We start from the raw sequence: 22,389 nt of genomic DNA, 5'->3' as shown, positions 1-22,389 counted from the left end.
GTTATGAGTCAGGAGAGGTACCAAGTCCCAGCACTGCAGAGTGGGCTGTGGGTACCTTCATCACTATGTCCAACACCCACCTGTGAAGTGATTGGCCCCTGGATTCATAAACAAACAAACAAAAATAAAATAGAAACCCCCACCCCACCACTCATATAACAGTTGAAAAAATAGACAGGTATCACTTTATAGAAGAATCCTAAGTCTTGTTGTTGTAGGGTTGTTGTTGTTTTTTTTTTACCCCAAATATGGCAGCAACCTCAATTCTTGTCTTGCAGGAAAGAAGAATTTTCGTGCGGACACAGTTTAGTTTTAAAGCAAGATTTATTAGAAAAGTTGAGAAAGGAGACTCCCATCCTAGTGATGGGAGGGGGCTCTGAAATAGAAAGGACCCTTACCCCCTGCCATAGTGGCAGGAGGAAAAGAGGAAAGAGACCCTAGTCCTCTGCCATAGTGGCAGGAAGAAAAGTAAAAAGACCCTTATCAACGGTGGGGAAAGCATCTTTTAAAGGTTTACCTCAAAGATGTTTCTCCATAAACAAGATTCCTGGTTTCCATGGTACCTGGCCCTGGGACAAAAGGCCAGAAAGGCGTCACTGGCCAACTTCCTTGGTCCCTTTCTAATGATAAAGAGGCCAGTCTGAAGCCGTCCCCCTTGGCAATGGCCGGAGACAGAATCAGGCTGAGGCTTCAGGTGGGGAATTGATATGCTAATGTCGCCCTTGTCTCTTGGGGAAGTATGTTCCTGATTAGTTAAGATATGCACTTGTCTTGGGAGAGCTTGCTCTGGTGAATCCAAGACGTGGTGGGGAAAATACCCCTTTAACTTCTGGCAGAAAACCAAGGGGAAGATTCTGAGAGAAGAAATATGATCTGCTGTTTTAGGACAGCATTCAGGGGGCTATGGGAAGAATAAATTTTAGAATTTATTTATTTTGATTGGAAAGTCAGGAGGAGAGACAGAGGGGAAGACCTTCCATCCACTGAGTAGCCTCAATGGCCGGAGCCGAGCCAATCAGAAGCCAGGAACCAGGAGTTTCTTCTAGGTCTCCCAAGCGGATGCAGGGTCCCAAGGCTTCCCAGACTCTTCTGCTTCCCAGGCCACAAGCAGGGAGCTGGATGGAAAGCAGGGCCGCCGGGACACAAACTAGCACCCATATGAGATCCTGGCACTTGCAAGTTGAGAACTTTATCTACTAGGCTACCATGCCAGGCCCATGGATTTTGTTGTTGTTGTTGTTAAGTGTTTTTTTTGTTTGTTTGTTTGTTTTGTTTTGTTTTGGAAAGAGAAAGGCAGAGAAATCTTCTATCCTGCTAGTTCACTCCCCAAATGATCACAATGGCCAGTTACAGTCCAGTCCAAAGGCAGGAGCCTGGAATTGCATCCAGGTCTCCATATTGGTGGCAGGGGTCCGAGCATTTGGACCTGTTGCCTTCCCAGGTGCATCAGCAGGGAGCTGAATCAGAAAGCAGATCAGATCCCTGCTCCTATATGGGATGCCAACATTCCTAGTGGCGGCTTAGCTCATTGTCCCACAACACTGGCCTGGAAGTGTGGATTGTTACAGAGAACCTGAATGGTACCCAGGAGGCCAGTTAAGAGATGCGTTCAGTGTGTACGGGAACAGTGATGTCTGAGAATGGCGAGAAACAGTAGGAATACAGAAAGAGTAGAGACATTTTTAGTACTCTGTGTTGGAGTAAATTGGAGAGCGGGCTTGAGAGAGCAAACAAAAAGCCAGAGCTTTTTCCTACATTTGAGGCTGAGCTATTGTTGGCAACATTTTATTTTATTTAAAGATATATTTATTTTATTGGAAAGGCACATATACAGAGAGAAGGAGATACAGAGAGAAAGATCTTCCATCCACTGGTTTGCTCCCCAAGTGGCCACGTCGGCCAGAGCTGAGCTGATCCAAAGCCAGAAGCCAAGAACTTCCTCCAGGTCCCATGCAAGTCCAGGGTCCCAAGGCTTTGGGCCATCCTCGACTGCTTTCCCAGGCCACAAGCAAGGAGCTGGATGGGAAGTGGAGTATCCAGAACATGAACCAACACCCATATGGGATCCCAGCACATGCAAGATGAGGATTTAGCTACTAGGCTATTGCACCAGGTGCTGCTTGGCAACATTTTTTAAATTGTTAAATAAGGGAGAGGTAGGGTGCTTCCCTCATTGCAAAGGTTTCTGTTTGGGCAATGATATGTCTCCTTAGAATCTCATGTACTTCCACAGGTCACATGCATTTTTCAGTTTTCCAATTGTGGTAGCTAGGCTCTAGGATGGACCCCACCATCCAGACTTCCTAGGGCTTACATCTTGTGGGATGCCCTCCCCTGTGTAGGGGTGGGGCCTGTGACTTCTTTCTAAGCAGTGGAGCACAGCAAATTCAAAGGACATGCATGGAAACAGGTCTGTGGTTGCATTTCATGACAGGGGAGCCTTTTTGAGTAGGAGACTCATTCCCTTGTTGAGAAAGTTGGGCCCCTGGAGAGAGCCCCAGGCCAGCCTGTCATTCCTAGCCAGCAGGAAACCCAGACCCTCGGGGCAACATTCTATCCTGAATGAATCCAATGTTGCCAACAACTCCCTGAGGCTGGAGGCAGGTCTTTCCCAGTAGAGGCTCCAGCAACTCCACCCCACACCCTGGTGGTAGCATTTAGACACCCTGAAGCAGCTTGAGCAAGCCATGGCCAGATTCTTGATTCTGGTCCTGGAAGATAGTAATTGTGTCATTCATTTGTTAGAACACTGAGAATGTCTTAGAAGGCGTTGTGGTCATGATAGGATCCAGATTTTTCACATACATAAATCCTTATTCCTGTTTTGCAAAGATTGGCTTCTATCAATGTATAATAGTTATTAAAGTGCAACTTTATATTCTTTCCCATAACAAATGCATAAAGGTACATCTGTCAACTTAATATTCATAGAATTACAAGTAACAATTGAAATAGGTGAAGAAGTTGCTCAAATTCCTACAGCTAGGCAGTGACAAATCCAGAAGCAAAAGTTATCATGTTGTAATGGGATGTGAGCATTTATATGACATATAACCACAAGAAAAATCTTGACAAACTTCTGTTTTTTAAAATGGATACTATTGAAACCATTCAAGAACTCCTGAAAGGCTTTTTTTTTTTAGAATGTATACTACCATATGTCATCTTTGGCATTACAAAACTCAGCTGAACCAAATGCTTTTTTTAATTATAACTCATTCTTTAATCCACTCTAAATTATTTAATGATGGAGAAAATGTGTTTTGGTATTCTGTTTGATTCGGGTTTGTGTTAAATACATACCCAGACAGAATAGATGCTGGAAAAAATGAGAAAAGTATAGGCTGTAATTACAATGCTGCCTGTCTGAAGTCACATAGACTTCTCTTGGCCAGACAGAAGACTGTCTTAAAAATGCTTCATCTGGGGGTGGGCACTTGGCATAGCAGTGAGGATGCTGCCTGCATGCAGGGGGTCTGGGTTCAAACCAAGTCCTGTTCATAAATCCAGATTTCCACTAATGAATGCCCTGGGGTAGTCAAGTTGTGAGGTCCCTGCCACACCCTGCAGGGATTTAGGTCCCAGCCCCTGGCTGCAGCCTGACTCGCCCCTGGCTATTTCAGGCATTTAGAGAGGGAAACAGTGGATGGGAGCTCTCACTTTCTCTCTTTTCCTTTCTCAGCATCCCCTTCCTCCTTCCTTGCCTCTGGCTTTCAAAACAAATAGCATGTTTTAGAATATTTAATCTTAATGAGAAAGTATTCATGAGAGTGCATGCACAATGCCTGGCACAAGGTGCATTTATTTGTACTTGTATCACTAGACAGAAAGGAAAAGGATATCATTGAAGGACAATGTGAGAGAAAGCTCAAGCAGCTGATGGCGCAACCCATAGCACTCTACCCCTTTGTGGTTCCCCATCACTCTACTTTTATCAGATGTCTTCTATAAAAGACCCTGACAGCATCTGGGAGTGTTAGGAGGGATTCGTAGAAAGGAACAGGCATCCAGCCATGCCAGGTGGCTTTTGGGCTTGTCCTAGCCATGTGAGAAATGTTAATACACTGCAGGGTTGAGCTGGAAAACACTGTCCTCTCTTGAGCTCTTCAGGAAGACACAGCTGAGCGCCTGCTGTGGGACAGATGCTGTGCTCAGCCCCGGGATGGCACAGTGAGGCAGACAGGCTCTTGGACGTCAACAAAAGTAAGTGTAGAAGAATTCTGCAGTGGGATGCCATACAAGGCCATACAGCAGTATAAAAGATGAACTCTCACATAGCAATTGATAAGGTTTTTCAGAGACCTCAGTTGAGTTTTATTGGACAAATAGGGAAAAAATTAGGAGGAAATATGGAACAATCACATAAGAAATCACAATAGAAGCCTCTCAATTGATAAAACATACAGCGTGTGGTATAGGCATAAAGATAGAGCTTGGGATCAATGGGATAGAATTTGCAGATCCAGAAATAAACACATTGGAAGTCAGCTGTTCACAAGGGTATCAAGACAATTCAGTGGACATGAAGAATCTTTTCAAGAAATTGTCTGGGGACAACCAGATAGCCACATGAAAAAGAATGAATTAACACTTACTTAATCTCACATAGAAAATCAATTCAAAATGAATCATAAAACTAATACATAAGAGTTAAAACTGGACAGGTCATGGAATAAAATAGACGGATAAATCTTTGCGGCTGTAGAGAAGTCTTTCTGTGATGTGACACCAAAAGTGTAAGTGACAAAATTAGAAAAATTGGATTTCATCAAAATTGAAAACTGTTGTGCTTCAAAGGACATGTGATCAAGAAAGTGAAGACAGCACACAGATGGGAGAAAATATTTGCAAAACCACTAAGAGATAAAGACAGCTCACAGAATTGGAGAAAATGTTTACAAATCATATATTTAATAAAGGGCCTGATCTAGAATGTATTTAAATAATTACTGGAAATCAGCTGTTCTACTTCCAACCCAATGCCCTAATAATGTCCGGGACAGCCTTGAAGATAGTTCAGATGCTTTGGTTCCTGGAGCCCACATGGGGGACCTGGATGAAGCTCCTGGTTCCTGGGATCGGCCAGGCCCAATCCTGGACATTGCAGCCACTAGGGCACTGAGCAGGAAAATGGTTCATGTTTCTCTCTATCTTTTTCTCTCTCCCTCTCCCTCCCTCTCTGTTCACCCATCCTGCCTCTTTCTGCATCTCCCTCAGTAATCTTTTTAAATAAATAAATATATATATATTTTTAAAAGAAGTTAATAATCAAAGACAGCCAATAAAAATGGCAAAGGACCTGAATAGACATTTCTCCAAGCAAGAGACACAAAGGGAAATAAGTGCTTGAGAAGATGCTTAGCATCATTAGTCATCTGGGAACAGAAGCCAGCCCACAATGAGATACTGCCTCATACTCACTCGGCCAGCTGTGTGGTAGCAGCAGTCATAATAGCAGATAACAAGTGTCAAAAGGATTTGACTGTTGAAACATTTACATACTTCTGATGAGGCTGTAAAGTGATACACTCTGAAAAAAACAATTTAGCAATTTCTCAATATCATACCTAGAGTTACTATATGACCTAAATTCTACCTGTCTATATACCAATTAGGAAAAATAGCATACATCTACACACAAAAATTTTATGTGACTGTTCATGGAAACATTATTCATAAGACCAAAGAGTGGGAACAACTCAAATGTCCAGGAACTAAAGAATGGGTTAAGAAATGTAAACTATGTAACATGGTGAAATATTACTTGGCAATGAAAAGGAACAGAAAGGGCCCAGTGCAATGGCTCGGCAGCTAAATCCTGACCTTGCACATTCCAGGATCACACATGAGTGTTGGTTCATGTTCCGGCTGCTCCATTTCCCATCCAGCTCCTTGCTTGTGGCCTGGGAAAGCAGTCAACTATAGCCCAAGCCCTTGGGACCGTGCACCTGTATGGGAGACCTGGAAGAAGCTCCTGGCTTCTGGCTATGGATCAGTTCAGCTTTGGCTGTTGCAGCCACTTGGGGAGTGAGCCAGTGGACAGAAGATCTTTCTCTCTGTCTCTCCTTCTTTCTGTAAATCTGACTTTCCAATAAAATAAATAACCTTAAAAAAAAAAAAAGCAGAAAATTGATACATGGATAAATCCTGAAAACATAAAGACCAAATAAAGGTTCTTCAAAATGCTTGTGAAAAAAATAAAAGATAAGCTTATTTAGAAGCAACGAGCTTTGGAGTCTGGGATGGGCATTTGGCCTTGAGTTGAGATCTTACTTAGGATAACCACTTTCCATATCAGAGTGCCTTGGAATTCTAGCTCCACTTCCAATTCCAGTTTCTTGTCAAGTGCACCATGGGAGGCAGAAGTTGATAGCCCAATTGTGTGGGTCCCTGCCACTCTGGACTAAATTCTCAGCATCTGGCTTCAGCCTGGCCCAGTTCCAACTGTGACAAGCAAGGTGGTAGTTGGACATTTTCAGAATGTAGCACTGCATTTATGAATCCATGCAGGGGATAAAATTATTGAAAACATAATACACAGAGAGACTATAGAACAACTGAGGAAAGCAGAATAATATCAGTTGTATGCCAATATTCTAATTGTGATATTATACTTTAGTTTTGTTGCTACTTGGGAAATTGAACAAGGTGCCAATGAGTATCTCTAAGTTATTTAAAATGTGTGAATATATAATCATCTCTACATTTTTATCATAGAAAAAAAGACATATGTACAATCAGAAGTGATCTTAGTAGCAAATGTACCTTAACTTTTCAATGTAGAAGCTTAGCTAATGTCACATCTATGATATTCTTTCCTTTTACAACATTCAATATTTATTTTAGTTGAATTGGAGGGGGAGGATTAGAAGAGGGAAAAGGGAAAAAGAGAGAGAGAGCGAAGAAGAGAAATGTGGGCAGGGGGGAGGAAATGTCCAATCCACTGGCTCCCCCCCAGGTACCTGCAGTAGCTGGGAGAGAGCAGGTGAGCAGGGAGCCAGGAACTCCATCCCTTTCTCCATGTGAGAAGCAGGGCCCTGAGCCTTGAACCACCATACACTGCCTTCCAGGGTGTGCACAAGCAGAAAGCTGCAGTCAGGAGCAGCTCTGGGACTCAAGCCCAGACTGTCCGGTGAGAGATGCATATCTTAAGCAGTGTCCTAACCACTGTGCCAGATGCCATCCCCACACATCAGTGATCTTCTTGCCAGCAAAGATAAATGTTGGAGTAATACAAATTATGGGATATTCTGCTGAAAAGAGTCAAGAAAAGAATGAGAAGAAGATACAACAATGAAGCAAGATGCAGAATCCTTGAGTTCTGGAATTTAAAAAAGAAGAAAAAAAAATACACTAGAGGAAACGGTTGGAAAATCCCAAATAAGATCTGTACATTTATTAACAGTAAAAGTATTGAGTGCTAATTTTCTAGTTTCAGGTACTATACAATAACAATAAGTTGTCAACATTTGTGGAAATGGGGTAAAGGGTTACATAGGAATCCCATGGACTTCTTTGGTAACTGTTTTGTCAAGTCTACAATTATTTTGAAATAAAAAGTTTAAAAATTAGGCCACGTTTAAAGTGATCACATTTAGAATTTTCTTTTAATAAGAAGTAAAGTTATAGAGAAAACAGATAAGATAGGAATAGTTATTTTCCAAAAGTAATATGCTGGTCTAAGAGAGAATATTTGGGCTCTGGGGCTACAGCAATCAACAGGATAAAAAATCCTGTTCTTATGAACTCTCCTTCTTATAAGAGGCAACATTTAATCTATGGAATAATTTTCATTGGTGCAGCATACTGTATACAGAACAAATTACAGAATGGTCATTGTGTGCAGCCAGTTAAGTTGCCAATTGGGATATTTGTATCCAATATTAGAGTACCAGTCTGAGTTCCGGCTCTTTCTTCTCTGATGAAGTTTCCTGCCATTGCATATCCAGGGAAGCAGCAGACCATGGCTTAAGAGCATGGGTCCCTGCCACCCACATGGGGAGACCAAATGGACTTTTGATTCTGAGTTGGCCCAGCCCAAGCTGTTGGCAGCAGATGGGGAGTGAACCAGTGGATGAAAGAACTGCCTCTCTCTCTGCCTTTCAAACAAATACAAAGTAAATAAATACACAGTAAACTGACCCCAACTGGGTGGATTATTTTAGGTGGTTAAAACACACACACATACACACAACTCTCTCTGAGGGAGTTTGAATGAGACTTGCATAATCCAAGGAACTGACATTGTGAAGACAAGAGACATTTTAAGCAGTGGAAAGCAAAGAAAAGGCCCTGAGGCAGAGGCAACTATGCATTATACTAAAAAGAAAAAGGCTGGTGTAATCCTGGGGAAACATTCCCAGGTCGACAAGCAGCAGGCAGCACCCTGGACAGGGAGGCCAACCTAAGGAGGCTGTGCTTTCTTAGGAGTTTGCATTTTCCTTGAGGTACTAAACGAAACAATTGGATGGTTGCAAGAGATGTAGGGAATGACGTGACTCATATTCTTAAATCTGTTACTTCCTTATTTTTGTAGAAAATGACCCACTGGAGGTTAAGCGTGACAGCAGGAAGTCAGTAAGGTAATGAGTTGATGGACATGGTCAGTGAGTGGAAGGCAGTGACTTTCTGGCTAAATTTTACACACGGATTGACTGCAGGGGTGAGAGGAAGCAAGAGATAAAAGATGCTACTCTATTTTCTTACACAGCTCAGGTTGTTTTGGGCCTCATTTTTCTAGGGAAAAGAGATAGCATGGTTTTATGAGAAAAATTCAAGATTTCTGCTCTGGATATATTAAATTTGAGACATTTTGTAAATCTACATTTGCAGCGATTGCTACACACACACACACACACACACACACACACACACACACACACATGCACACACAATGTATGTTTTTTTGGCACTTACATTAAAAAAGAAAGAAAGAAAAAAGTATTCCAAGAATGTCCCAGGACAGCAGCAGGTGCTCGGCTTGGCGGTTGAGATGCCTATCGGCCGCCTCAGAATGCATGAGTTCAGTGTGCAGCTCCAGATTGCCTTGTTGTCTAATGTGTGTCCTGGGAGCCAGTAGGCAATGGCTCAAGTGCTTGAACCCCCGCTACCCCTGTGGCAGACCTGAGATATCACTCTTGTCTCTGGCATAGCCCTTCCCCAGTCTCCTTCTTGGCTGCTGCATATATTACCAATCATCATAATGTGCTGATATACCAGAGAGTATTTTGGTTCTTGGGCTAGAGCAGTCCACAGGATAGAAAAACCCTGTTCTCAGGATGGACTCTTCTTCTCATAAGACAGACAGCATTGTACTATGAAATAATTTTCTTTTTTTAAAAAAAAAAGATTTACTTATTTTTATTGGAAAGGCGGGTATACAGAATGGAGGAGAGACAGAGAGAAAGATCTTCTGTCCTATGATTCACTCTTCAAGTGGCCACAATGGCTGGAGCTGAGCTGATCCAAAGCCAAGAGCCAGGAGCCTCCTCTGCGTCTCCCACGCGGGTGCAGGGTTCCAAGGTTTTGGGCCGTCCTCAACTGCTTTCCCAGGCCACAAGCAGGGAGTTGGATGGGAAGTGGAGCTGCCGGGCTTGTGAGGACTTGAACCACTGCGTTTTTGCACTGGGCTCTGGAATGATTTTCACTGATACAGCATACTGAGTAGAAAACAAGCTTCCAGCCTTCTCTCAGGTGTTCCTTAGCCTAAGAAATCATGGCTGCCATGGTCATGCGTCCTTCTCAGGTATCCCCTATCCAGTGACCGGTCAACGAGGTCACTGTGAGTGCCTGTCCCTGCCGCGCCCATCCAAGGGAGCTCAAAAGGCCTTTGCAGTCCCTAAAGCAGCTGGGGCCTTGCTTGTGCCCACATCCCAACTCAACCTCTCCCCAAGCCCTGCTTTCTTCCCCTGCCAGCCCCGGGTGCTGATGCCCAGACTACCACCCAACAAGCTTCATGCTTCTGCCCTTCCTGAATTCTGCTTTGTAGAAAGCTCAGTCTGTACCACAAGGATGCCCTCCTGATAGGAAGACCCTTAATAAGTCACCACAGAGAATCCACTCAGTTGCTTGCACATATTAAGTGCAATATTTGTGTTAACAAAGTGACTTTGGTATAAGGCTATCAACTCAATACAGTTATTTTTATTTTGTTCTCCTTGCAATAAAGAGTTTTCATTTTCATTAATTTTTCATATGTTATAAATAAAATTAACTGGCTAGTGTTAGGTGATGAAGAAAGAAAGCTGTTTCTGCCCCATTTGTTGCTGTTGTCAGAGGGCCATTTCTATCTTTGAAGCCTAGTTATAAATACCTTCTTTATTTGCATATCAATATTACTATTATTGAGAAAAGGGTAGATGATGCGGATTATATTGTCCCTGTGAATGTTTTCCAAGGCAGGAATCACAGGTGTAGGATCCTCTTCTGAGATCAGCAGAAAGCAGTGCTGTGAGCTTAGTCCATTCTGTCCAGAAACAATTTTGATGACCAGACAGCCAGACCTGGACTCATATTTAAGCTCAATGCGTGTTAACAATTTTGAGAGTGAAGGCCTGGACTGAGTCTAAAGCCTCGGGTGAGGAGCCAGTGACTCAGTCCCAGCCTCCCAGGGCCCAATCCTTGCAGTTACCACCTGCTGACTCTCAGGGCCTGCCCTGGCAAGAAGCAAGGGTCAGGGGCTAGAGCCAGGAAGCAAACTCAGAGGTGGGACGTGACTCCACTTCAGATCCCAACCACTACATCTTCCCCAATCTAGTTTATAAGTAGATTTTTATGGGCTAAAATACAGGCTGAGCTTTTCCCATGAAAACCAAAACCTCTGGAAACAAGAATAACCAAAGAGTGTATGTGCCTAAAAGCAAGGAACACTAGCCCACAGGAAGCTAACTTTAAAAGCATGTTACTCAGGGCAGGTGCTCAACAGGCTAATCCTCCACCCTGTGGCACCAGTGTCCTATATGGGTGCCAATTTGTGAGACAGCTGCTCTCTGATCCAGCTCCCTGCTTATGGCCTGGGAAAGCAGTCTGGGATGGTCCAAAGCCTTGGGATGCTGCAGCCATGTAGGAAACCCAGAGGAACCCAGCGGAAGGTGGTGGGTCATTTCCCCCGTATCCTTGGGGTAGTTCACAGCCTGCATCTCCATCCACGCATTATCTGTATTCCGTGGATCATCCACATAGCCCTTACAGACCTCAAACTTGTCCTGGCTGAAGAGCAGGTGCAGTTGTTTCTCCAATTCCTGCCTTTCCGTCCTGGATTTCCATAAGGCATTCATGGCTTCCTCTCCAAATTCCCTTTGCAGAGTGGCACCTGGATCCACCATCCCACCAGGAATGGCCCATTCTCCACAGTTCTTCCTTTGGACGGCTACAAATTGTAGGGCGTTGTTGCCAGAAACTGGATGGGTAACTTGGTTCCCCTCGCTGCCCCTTTTTCACCTGGTTATAATAGGATCAGCAACATAACTGGGGCCCCAGCGTCCCACGAGCCCTTGACCAGCCAGGCCTGTCCGACCTGCAGGGTTCCAAGGCCTGCCATTTTCAACCTCGTGTGAGCCATTCTGGGCTCCTTTTCTCCACTGGCCCATCTTTTTTGTTGGACTTGGGAGAGAAGTTCCCTTCCCCCACCTAGGGGTCTGTCCACGTGGGCGCAGCTAACATAGAGCCGGAGGTGTACTCCACAGGCCTCTCCAGCAGCCAGCTCACTTTGTGGTCAGAGACGTGTCTTCGCTCCACCTGAGAGCCAGGGTATGGAGAATCCGCGCTTCTGGTGGGGCAACCCGGCAACATCCTTGGAAGCGGACGTGATGAAATGTGGAGAGGCCCCATGAGAGGAAAGGGGACTCCAGTGGGCTGGGACACTGGGGCAGCTGCTGGACCTGAGTGCAGCAGAGGCCACGGTCAAGGAGAGGGATGCTGTCACTAGTGCCTTAGCTTGGAGGCGTGTGGCCCTCCACCACACAGGGGCCAGTGAGGGTTTTCCTTGCCCTGGGCTGGGGGTACAGGCCGGTAGTGTCACTGAAGAGGGGTGGCTTTCGAAAAGATGGACGTGGTCCCTGTTACCTCATAAATGCTCTCTGATGCCTAGGCCTTCCCGAAATATTACCAAACTCTCCCATCTGCCGAGAGCCCAACAGGCCGGGGACAGTGTGTGGGGCTAAGGCCAGTGAGGGGCACAACCCCTCGTGGCCACCATGGGGTTTTCATTTTATACTGAGAATTCCAGATCTGTGCTGGCACCCCATGAACTACCTCCTTCCCTGCCAACATCCTTCTAAGGAAACTGACAAAACTAGCCAAGGGCAACAACACAACTGCTTTCTTGCTTATCAGTGGCAAGTCATTTAGGCTTAGACTAAGTTCATTAGGTCTAGGATCACAGTCTATTTGGGGGAGGGCAGAATTGAAAGTGGGGTATAGCTGAATAGGAAGTACCAGGTTATGCTCAGGAAAGGAGCGGGAACCCTCACTTTGAAGAGGAGTCTTTGAGATGGGATGGGATGGGATGGGATGGGATGGGATGGGATGGGATGGGATGGGATGGGATGGGATGGGATGGGATGGGGAAATGGAGAACTTGGGACCATCATTTACTACCAGCAGGATCTGGACAAGCAGCTTAATCTTGCTTTTCAAATGAGCATTGGCTCCAGCATGGCAGATGCTGTGCCGAGTGCAGAAGAATTGGTGAAGATTGGACCAGCCACACCTACATTTTGAAAACTTAAACAGACACTAGAGGCACAGCGCTAGGTAGTTAGATTCAAATCCCAGTTCTATTTTCTCCACCAAGCCTTGCTCTGGAACCTTCTTGGAAAAAAATACTTAACCTTTCTTCAGGCTCCTTCTGTATAAAATGGAAATATTAATAGCTTCTTCATAGCATATGGTGACAAGAAGGTAGGTTGTGACATGTAAAGCTGTCAACACAATGTCTTAACCACAGTATGCATTCAATGAATTCCAGGTGTTGTTCGGAGAGTTATTAAACCTTTTGGACTCTGGCCCTTGGAAACTAGATTAGAGGAGGACAGCTGAAATGATTATGGGACTTGAGTAGTTCATAGATGAGGTCGGAGTTAAACAGTCTGTGATTCTTCTACCCGCAGAAGTTCAGACTGAGAAAGAACAGGGCCTGTGTCTTGAAAGGATGAGCAGGAGCAGAGTCTATAGCCTTACTCATTACACAGCAGAAAACAACTCCCCGGGGAAAGGCACCTTATCATCAGAAACAGACAGCCTGCTGTGCAGACTGCATTCTCCAACTAAGACCCAAGGAATGTGAGTGCCTGAACGGTTCCCAAAGCTCGCATGCTGCACCAGTCCCACTAGGATCAATGATATGGTCAAATATGTTTCGGGGGATTTTACATCCTTTATACCCTTACCTTTTAGAAAATCAGACTCACATCAGTGTTTGAGAGATCCTAAGAAATTCTAGAAAAGTAAATCAATGCTAAAGGTCACATTTTGTTTCCTTTGTATTTTCCAAACTCTCCAGAGAATGCTTCTTCTACACAATAACGTGTAATATATTAGGAACATGCTCACTCAAGCTTAGAAAGTTTTCAAAGTACATCTGCATGCTTGGGGGACAGATCTCAAATCATTTGAAGTTGTCACCATCATCATTGCTGTGGAAGACAGCTCTGCAGTGCCTTCACAGAGAACTGTGAATGAGAAGAGCCGGGCTTTCAGAAACCTTGGTACCCCCAAAGTAAAAATCATCACAAACAACAACAATGGCGATGACAGAAATATGAAATGTGTCATCACTACACTTTGGAACTCACAGTGTGCCAGGCACTGTACAAAGTGTCACTGGGAAAGAAAAGGACACAGTGAGCTCTGTAATATTGAGTCTTTATGCCTGAATTTTTTCAGTCATGCATTCCTATTCCTCTGTGACCCCTGAGAGTGTATAGTCACTGGAAAAAAGGCTTAAAATAGTTCAGGAGAAAACACTTATAAATCCTTTCTATTATTACTTCCGAGTATCCTTTAATCCACATGGTCAGAAACAAATGGAGCAGAAGTCTTGGGTTCAGTTCTGGTTTGTCCCGTCACAAGCTGTGTAGCCTTGCACTTGACCCTTGCCTTCACTGAGTCACTGTGTCTCACTGTGAAAGGAATCTGCTGGCCTCTGCTATCTACACAAGACCTTCTGGCTGCAGCATTTTAAGATTCTGAAATCCATGAAAATCTCACTATTAGAAAACCGAGGTCCGTTTTTGCTATGAGTCAAAAGAACCAGATGTTCCAACATAAACAACCAAATGTTCAGGCAGAATCACAAACTTGAGGGAAGCAAGAGAACAGGGAAGGTATGTGATGTCATGAACTAAATAGAAATAAAGTAGGCACCCCCAAAAGAATGCATGGGATACCTGGGGAGAGATTTCAAACAACAGGGTGCTCAGTCTTATTTTTGGCACCATTAAAGGGCAAAAGAGTTAAATTAGACCATTGGATGATAATGGTACTAAAGTGTGTACTAAGAGAAGGAAATATCTCCCCATAGTAGAAACTAAATGAATTATTTGCTGGGAAAATCCTGGGCAGGGAGGGGAATGCCTTTTCCCTAGTCAGTGTCTGTGGCAGAAGTACCCGAGGTAGGAGAACGTGCAGAGCTAAACACCGAGCATCTTGCAGTTCTATTAAAGAGAAAGACCTAAAGCATCGCTAAGGGGTGATACGGGAGCAAATCTCTGGCTGTTCACAAGGAACAAGCATCCCATATGGGTACCAGTTCATGTCCCAGCTGCTCTGCTTCCAATCTACCTCCCTGCTTATGGCCAGGGAAAGCAGCAGAGGATGGTTCAAGTCCTTGGGCTCCTACCCCCACACGAGGGACCTGGAAGAATCTCCTGGTTCCTAGCTTCAGATCAGCTCAGCTCTGGCTTTTGCCGCTATTTGGGGAGTGAATCAATGGATGGAAGATTCTCTCTCTCTCTCTCTCTTTCTCCTTCCTTCTCTCCCTCCTTTTCTCTGTAAATCTGCTTTCCAAATAAAAACAAATAAATAAAAAAAAAAAAGGAATATTTCAGAGGGCAGATTGAGAATGGTGAGAGCTAGGTAATCACAGGGCCTAGTTAGGACAGGAACCCCTAACTATCCATCTCTTTTGGGAAACATGAACAACTGGTACCCCACACATTTAATTATCATAAATGAACCATCTCTTCCTAAAACAATCCTGAGGCACAATTTAATGAATAAATAAGAAAGAAAAAACCCTCTTCTCTCTTTATGCTGTTTATACTGGTGATATACAGAGCACCAACAACAGTTGACTAAATTCTTCCTAGGTATATGCTGTGCCTGTGCTTGCCCAGATCTGACTATTTAGCTTTGAATTCTTCTTAGCTGGTTGATGCTATTCATGTTTCTTAACTTCTCTTGGCCTCAGTCCTCTTGTCTGCAAGTAGTAATGAAATCAACGTTACAGGATTGATAGTCAGGAAAGTGGAAATTCACTTAAAGAGCTTAGAATAATGCTTGGTCCTTTGTAGCCCTCAACAAATACTAGCAATCACAACTGTTATTATTAAACACTTTACATGTATTGTTATAGTTAGTTCTCAAACAATTCTGAGTTAGGCTTGTGTACTGATCACTAGCTAGGCTAAGAACCCTTAAGTCCGTGGAAGTTAGGTGTGCTCAAGGTCATGCAGTTGCAGTATATATTTCAGAATTGGAAAGACTTCACAATTTAATTTTTATGGTAGCCTAAATATATGTTGAATTAGATTTGTATGGCAAAATGGCACTAATTATTATAATTAAGAAAGTTAAGTTATATTAAGCTGATTATATTAAATTCATTCTTAGAAGTTGGAGAAAGTAAAACCATTAGTTATATTTTGTAGTCAATCACAAAGAAAGAAAAAGTGCCTGGCTAGCATGGTAGCCTAGCAGCTCAAGTCCTCATTTTGTACACAAAGGGATCCTCTATGAGCACCAGTTCATGTTCCAGGGGCCCTGCCTCCTTCCCATCCAGCTCCCTGCTTGTGGCCTGGGAAAGCAGTCTGGGATGGTCCAAAGCCTTGGGACCCTGTACCCATGCAGGAAACCTGGGAGAGCTCCTGGTTCTTGGTTTCAGATCAGCTCAGCTCTGGCTGTTGTGGTGACTTGGGAAGTGAATCATCAGGTGGAAGATCTTCCTCTCTGTCTCTTCTCCTCTCTGTAGATCTGCCTTTTTGATTAATAAATAAATCTTTTTTTTTTAAGTGCCCTGAATTATAGGCCAGTTCAAGACAAGAGAGAGGTATCCTGAAGTAGAAGTAGAGGTCTTTAGACAAGGAGGAGCCACAGGATGATTCATTTAAAGCCAGCAGGACCCAGTGGCTGGTGGTGATGAGCAGAAAGGGGCAAGTCAGACACCGGCACTGGGACGCGCTAGGCGTATTTGAAGACACCAGGTGAGTGGACAGAGCATAGAACACATGCACTGGAAAATCAAGACTGCCAGGAAGATTTCTGTGCCTTTAGGTTCCTTCCAAGTCCCTAGGGAATGATGAAAATGAATTACAGGAAGTAGCAGGCACATTTAAGTAGACTTTTGGATTAAAGAGGTAGAGTGCATGGTCAGGGTGCTGGGTTCCAGTTGATTTTGAAGTAGAAGAGAAAATGGGACAATTGTTGACTTTTTTTTAAGAATAAGGAAAATGGTGTTTTTTAATAAATGACTTGGGCTGGAAAGTTAATACAGTTATATTTAAAACTGAGGCAGTTTTACAAATTGATCTAAGAAACCTGAAGTAAAGCATTTAACAGTGAAAGCCCGGAAGCCTTTATTAATGTGACAGAGAAGATTCAGTTTGTATGGTGTGATCTGAGGTATCAGGGAAGTCCAAATGCTCAAAAAAAAAAAATTCCTCCTGTTCATCCTATAATATTGCCTGGATTTACACCATTAAAATAAACCCTTCTGAAAGTATTTTTCACATTATAAAACACTTATTTCGCATAAGTTGTTGCCATGTTTTCTGGTGAATTTGCAACAGAATGATGACCAGCTACACAGAGGTGGCACAGGTCTGAGGACAGAGGAGGAAGGGAGATCCTCTGTGTGTGTGGCACCGCTTAAGGCCGTCCACTCAGTAATACGCAGGTGCCTGTTACCCCTGGTACTCACTCAGCCAGGTTCTAGACATCAAAAGGCGAGGAATGTGCACTGCTTCAAGATGTCTGCAATCTAGGGAGTATAGACTGCACACAGTTGGGTTTTTTGTTGTTGTTGTTTGTTTTGTTTTGAGAAGTTTTGAGAAGTGCCAGAGACTAAGAAAGAAAAGGCAGAGGGTCTGGCATGGTGGCCTACCAGCTAAAGTCCTTGTCTTGAACGTGCCAGGATGCCATATGGACATTGGTTCTAATCCCAGCAGCTCCACTTCCCATCCAGCTCCCTGCTTGTGGCCTGGGAAAGCAGTAGAGGATGGCTCAAAGCCTTGGGACCCTGCACCCACATGACAAACGTGGAGGAAATTCCTGGCTCCTGGTTCTGGATTGGCGCAGCCTGGTCGGCTGTTGCGGCCGCTTGGGAGTGAACTATCAGACGGGAGATCTTCCTCTCTGCCTCTACTCCTCTTGTATATTTGACTTTGCAATAAAAATAATTTTGTTTTTAAAAAAAAGGAAAGGCAGAGAGACAAGAAGATGGTTCTCATCTGTCATAATTTTGCTACAGGAGTGGCCGTTAGAATGTAAGGAAGACTTTTTCATGGTTTAAGTGAATTCCCCCAAGGAAATATTAATATTTAAGCCAGTAGGATTGACAGTGTATAGGTGAAGAATAATGGATAACTCAAATCCTCAAATCTCCTAGGTTTGATGATTTCTTGATCCTTTTATATTTAAAATAGCAAGCTCTTACTAGGTCAGAAATTGTAAACTATGGTTAACTATGAATTATAAGTCCATGGCTGATTTTTTCAGGCTTCTCTTCTCCCTTGAACCTGACAGTAAGCCAGGCCAGCTGAGGGCTGGGGAGTGGTGGTGTAGGGGAAAACGAGGGCTGGCAGGAGCACGAAGCAGGAAACAGAGGAATTGGAGCTAGAAAGATAACTGAAAACTTCTTTAAACAGCAGATTAGAGGTGCAGCGTATTTTCAGAGATGGCATTCAACAGGCAGCCTTAGAGATAACATCGACTAATGCAGCCATTGCAGACAATATTCAATTTGAGCCACAGGGGACAAAAAATTCTTGGGAGACCAGTTCCAGTTCTTGTGTTTGCTAGCTGGATAACCTTGGGAAATCATAACCGGATTCACCTATATTCAAAGAGTACTGATTCTGTGTCAGGTCAGGATCTGTGTTACACGCTTACAATGCAATGAGTGTTCATGCTTCTTCCCCATTCATATGCTGAGATCCTAACTCCTAGGGTGATGCTCCTGTGAGGTGGACTCTTTGGGAGGGCACTAGAACTTGAGGATGATATCATTGTACATGGGCTAAGTGTCTTTATAAGAGGGACCCCAGAGAGCTCTCGCTTGCTGTATTTCTCCCACTAGAAGAGGGGATGAGACGTTAGCAATGCGCACTCTAGAAGAGGAAAAAGGACTTCACAAGAATCTCAACCAAACACGTACCCTGGTGTCACATTGCCAGCCACCAGGACTGTAGGAAATACATGTGCTGTTTAAGCCACTCAATCTTATACCAGTTGATTACAGCAGATGTAAGACCCAAGGCTTTGCTAAGCAATACCATTTCATTTTCACAACAACCCACTAAGGAAGATTCTGTCACTTTCTCTGTTTTATGGATGAGGAAGCTTAATCACAGGTAAGTTTAAGCTCATAGAAAGCTAACATTTCCATAGTACGGATTTAGATGCTCATGCTCAATCTTCATTACATTCCAGCGACCTCAGTCTTTTAAGCCTCAATTCCTTCACTTATAAATGGATGCACTGGGCCAGACAATGTTGAGATAACTTTCTGACATTAAAATAGATTTCTAATTTAATGTACATTTAATGTATATACACTTGATCCATGTTCTATCTCAGAGAATTGAGATGTAAAGACAAATTCAGAAGGATGGTCTGATTTCCCAGCCTTCCTGTGTGTTCCACTCAAGCCAGACTACATTGTTTCTTGTTCCATGGAGAATGCCCTTCCTCAATTTCCAGAAAAGTCTAGCCAGCCTTTAAATCAGCCAAAATAACAGCTCCTCTAAGTAGCCAGTCTCAGTCTTTGCAGATTTAGAGTGGGGAGGCATTAAACTATTGGGATTGTGGACGTGGGAGAGGTATTTGTGTGGAAACACATAAAGAAAAAAATGTAAGAAGGTAAAAAACCAAAAGAAAAATGAAGAAGGTGGATGTGAAGAAGCATGGGTAAGAGGACCGTTAGCAATGCGGTTGGTGATCTGCACACGAACAGCCTTCCTTGTGGTTGGCCACAATGATGGCCCTGAATTCCATGATGATCAGCTAGTAGGTATAAATATTAAATATGCTGTGTAAAACATCTAGCATGGTATCTAGAAGAGCCATCATTTGGTAGTTCCCAATCTTATCATGTGCTAAAGCCCTGGTAACGGGCTGCCAGCGTGCCCAGGAAGGCTAGGACAAGCAGAGTGAGCGGAGGCTCAGCAGTGAAGCCATGTCAGAAGCAAGCAAGTGGGAGCATCAAGAGAAAACAATGTAACGGGCTTCTGCTGGAGCAGAGCATAGGAGTGAAATGGAAATACAAGGGCAGAGAAGGGAGTCCTGGGACCTGGGGAGAAACTGGGCTAAGCTGTTGAGTCTAGTCTGGGAGACGAATTCCAGATGGAAGCAGGTGCAGCACTCAAGCCTGGGATGTTGGTCACTTTGTCGTTGTGCCCTCAGACCCAATCTCCTTTCCCTGCTCTGAGCTGTATTCAAAGGGTACTGACCCCTGCCTTTGGTCATCTTCTCCGGGGGCTTCTGCTTTTTATCACTGGAGGGTGGGAGGAAAAGGAAAGCTAGGGGATTTCTTCCCACCCCTACCCTACTTTGGAAAGCGTCTCCCGTAGTTTCACTTCCTTTGTGTCTCCAGTTCTGTTATGGTTTGAACAGGCACTTACCACTAAATCTTAAACTAGCAGTTAATGGGTTCATGCTAACAGTTGATGGATTGAGGTGGAGGCTGGATCTAATTATGGTGTCTGTGGTGGAGCACCCTTTGAGAAGGGATGGGATTGGGAGAGGTTGCTAAAGTGGAGCCCCATGACTGGATTACAGTGGCTTTATAAGGAGAGACCACATACTGGGTAGGGAAAGAGCGTCCTCTATTTCTGCATCCCATCTCACCAGGTGATGTTGTCGCGCCCATGTTTCTTATCGTCCAGCAATAAGACGCAGACGCAAGTGAAGCCTTCTGCGGTAAAATTTATTGCGCGCACAAAGATGAGGAAGAGGAAGGGGGGCGACCCCGGCAGGCTTTCTGCTCTTATGTGCTGACTGGCCCCGCCTCCGCCGATGATAGGTCGGCGTCATGATCACGCAGGGTCCTGGGCGACCGGATTCGTCAGTCCCCAGTGTTCACGTGCAGGCCACGCCGCAGCTCACTGCGCAGTACTGCGAAAGCTGCACGAAGGTGTGGCTTCTCCGGCCGGCGCCATTTTAGGTACGGCATGTGGCCAGTGCATACAGATGCGGCTTGCAACATGATGTTCCCTCCACAGACCTCCACCACTGCCAGCCTCTACCAGGTGCCAAATGAATGGGCCACCTGATCTTGGCCAGGGAACCTCTAAGCTGTAAACCCAAATCAACCTCCCCTTCCTGCTAAGTGGATCCTCTCACGCATGCAGCTGAAGTATTCAAGAGTTGACTTAAACTCCTGAGTGGATAGGCCCTTCCTTCCGTTCCCAGGGGAGAAGGTACATCCAGCATGAGCCACACCTTGCCCTCGTTATGCTTCCTCGGCGTTTCCAAAAGCTCTGTAGCCTGAATGCTGCAATAAACGGCCACTACTGAATTATTCGGGAAAGCAAGCTTAGCTTGCTCTAGGATTCATCCCCAGAGTTCCAAGAGTTTCAGCCGGGCTGGGTGGGGCTCATCTAGACACCCGAGAAATCCAAGTTTCCCAGGAGAGGAGCAGGATCAGGGGCCTCTTCCCCAGGGTTTGATCAGATGGTGCGAGGTCCGCACTCGCTGACAGGGTTGGAGGGTTTTAGCCCAAGAATGATTTGTGACTGGATGAGGTTCATGTCTACGCCTTCATGAGTTTTTCTGTTCACTATGACCTCTGTGAGCCTTGGCTTGAGAGAACGGAACTGTACATTTCAATGGCATTCCTCCAAGGATGCAGTGCCCAGAATGGAGCACGGAGAGCAGGTGGGCAGGTGTGCTGGGGAGGAGACACAGAGTCACAGGAAAAAAAGGGAGAAGGGGAGCTGTTTGGGGAAGTGTTTGGTTTTGCTTTTCGGCGAGATTTGTTTGTCTGGAGATCCTCTGGATAGACTCGAATGTTTCCAGTGCCGGCTGCGCATACTCAGAAGAAATAGTACCACCACAGCTCTCACTTCTCCCATCACAGGACACCTCCAAGCCCAACCCCCAGGAAAACAAGGCTCCTCCTCTAAAAGAATCCATACACATGTGGGGGCGGGGAGGAGAGGAAGGCACAGGTGCACGCCCCCAAGTCACATTCATGCCAGCTACAAGGGACCATTCCGCCAGGGAGTCGGCAAGGCTGCACGCACAGAGATGTAAAGAAGCCAAAGTCCACGAGAGTTTGACAGGTGGAGCGAGTTTTGGGATTTTGCAGCTGAGAACACAGCAGCCTCCAAACCCAGCTTGAATGAGGGAGGGCTTGGGGCTGAAGGACGGGCAGCTGAGCGGTGGCTGACAGGTGGAGGCCCAATAGTGCGAGGGTCTCCGAAACCGAGGCACTGGGGCTTGAGGCCACAGGGAGTTATCAGAGGGGGCAAGATCACTGCTAATAGGGTAAGTCTGAGGGATTAAAAGCAGGAAAGTTAGAAGCAGGTGAAGGAACAGCGAGTTCCCTGGCTTCTCCCAGGAAGCTAAGACTTTCCCATTGCCAAAGCGGCATATTAAACTTGAGCAGCTTTCCTCGGTACTAAGGCCGAGCTTCCTCCGCCGGTGGGGTGGTAAAAAGCGCCCCTTTCACCGCTGGATGTACCAAGTCTCCTTCATCAGAAGTTTCGAGCGTCTCCTCGCCAAGGTCGGGCGGGCAACTACAGGTGGGCGATGGCCGAGGCGCGGGCGAAAACGCTGGGCTCCTCGCTGGTCCCGGGGAGACAGCCGCGGCTCGTCCCCCTCCAAGGCCTGGGCACCGCCGTGGGCCGTGTCCGACAGGGCTCTCCGGGAGCTGCGCGGCAGCTGCTTGAGGAAGCCCGGCGGGCGGCGGCGAGAGGCTGTGCCCCAGTTTGTGTCCAATCAGGGAGTGCG

The 22,389-nt window shown here is 45.1% G+C and overlaps 1 pseudogene; it reads right to left on the bottom strand.

Moving 5' to 3' along the window:
- Positions 1-8,728: 8,728 nt before the first annotated feature.
- Positions 8,729-21,185, bottom strand: LOC121149811 (annotated as a pseudogene).
- Between the last annotated feature and the right edge of the window lie 1,204 nt (positions 21,186-22,389).

This window comes from Ochotona curzoniae, unplaced genomic scaffold (genome assembly GCF_017591425.1).
Source record: "Ochotona curzoniae isolate NIBS_2020 unplaced genomic scaffold, NIBS_Ocur_1.0 scaffold_4763, whole genome shotgun sequence".
In the NCBI taxonomy this organism is placed as follows: Eukaryota; Metazoa; Chordata; class Mammalia; order Lagomorpha; family Ochotonidae; genus Ochotona; species Ochotona curzoniae.
The sequence above is the reverse complement of the archived record's forward strand: the minus strand, read 5'-3'. Positions and strand labels throughout refer to the sequence as shown.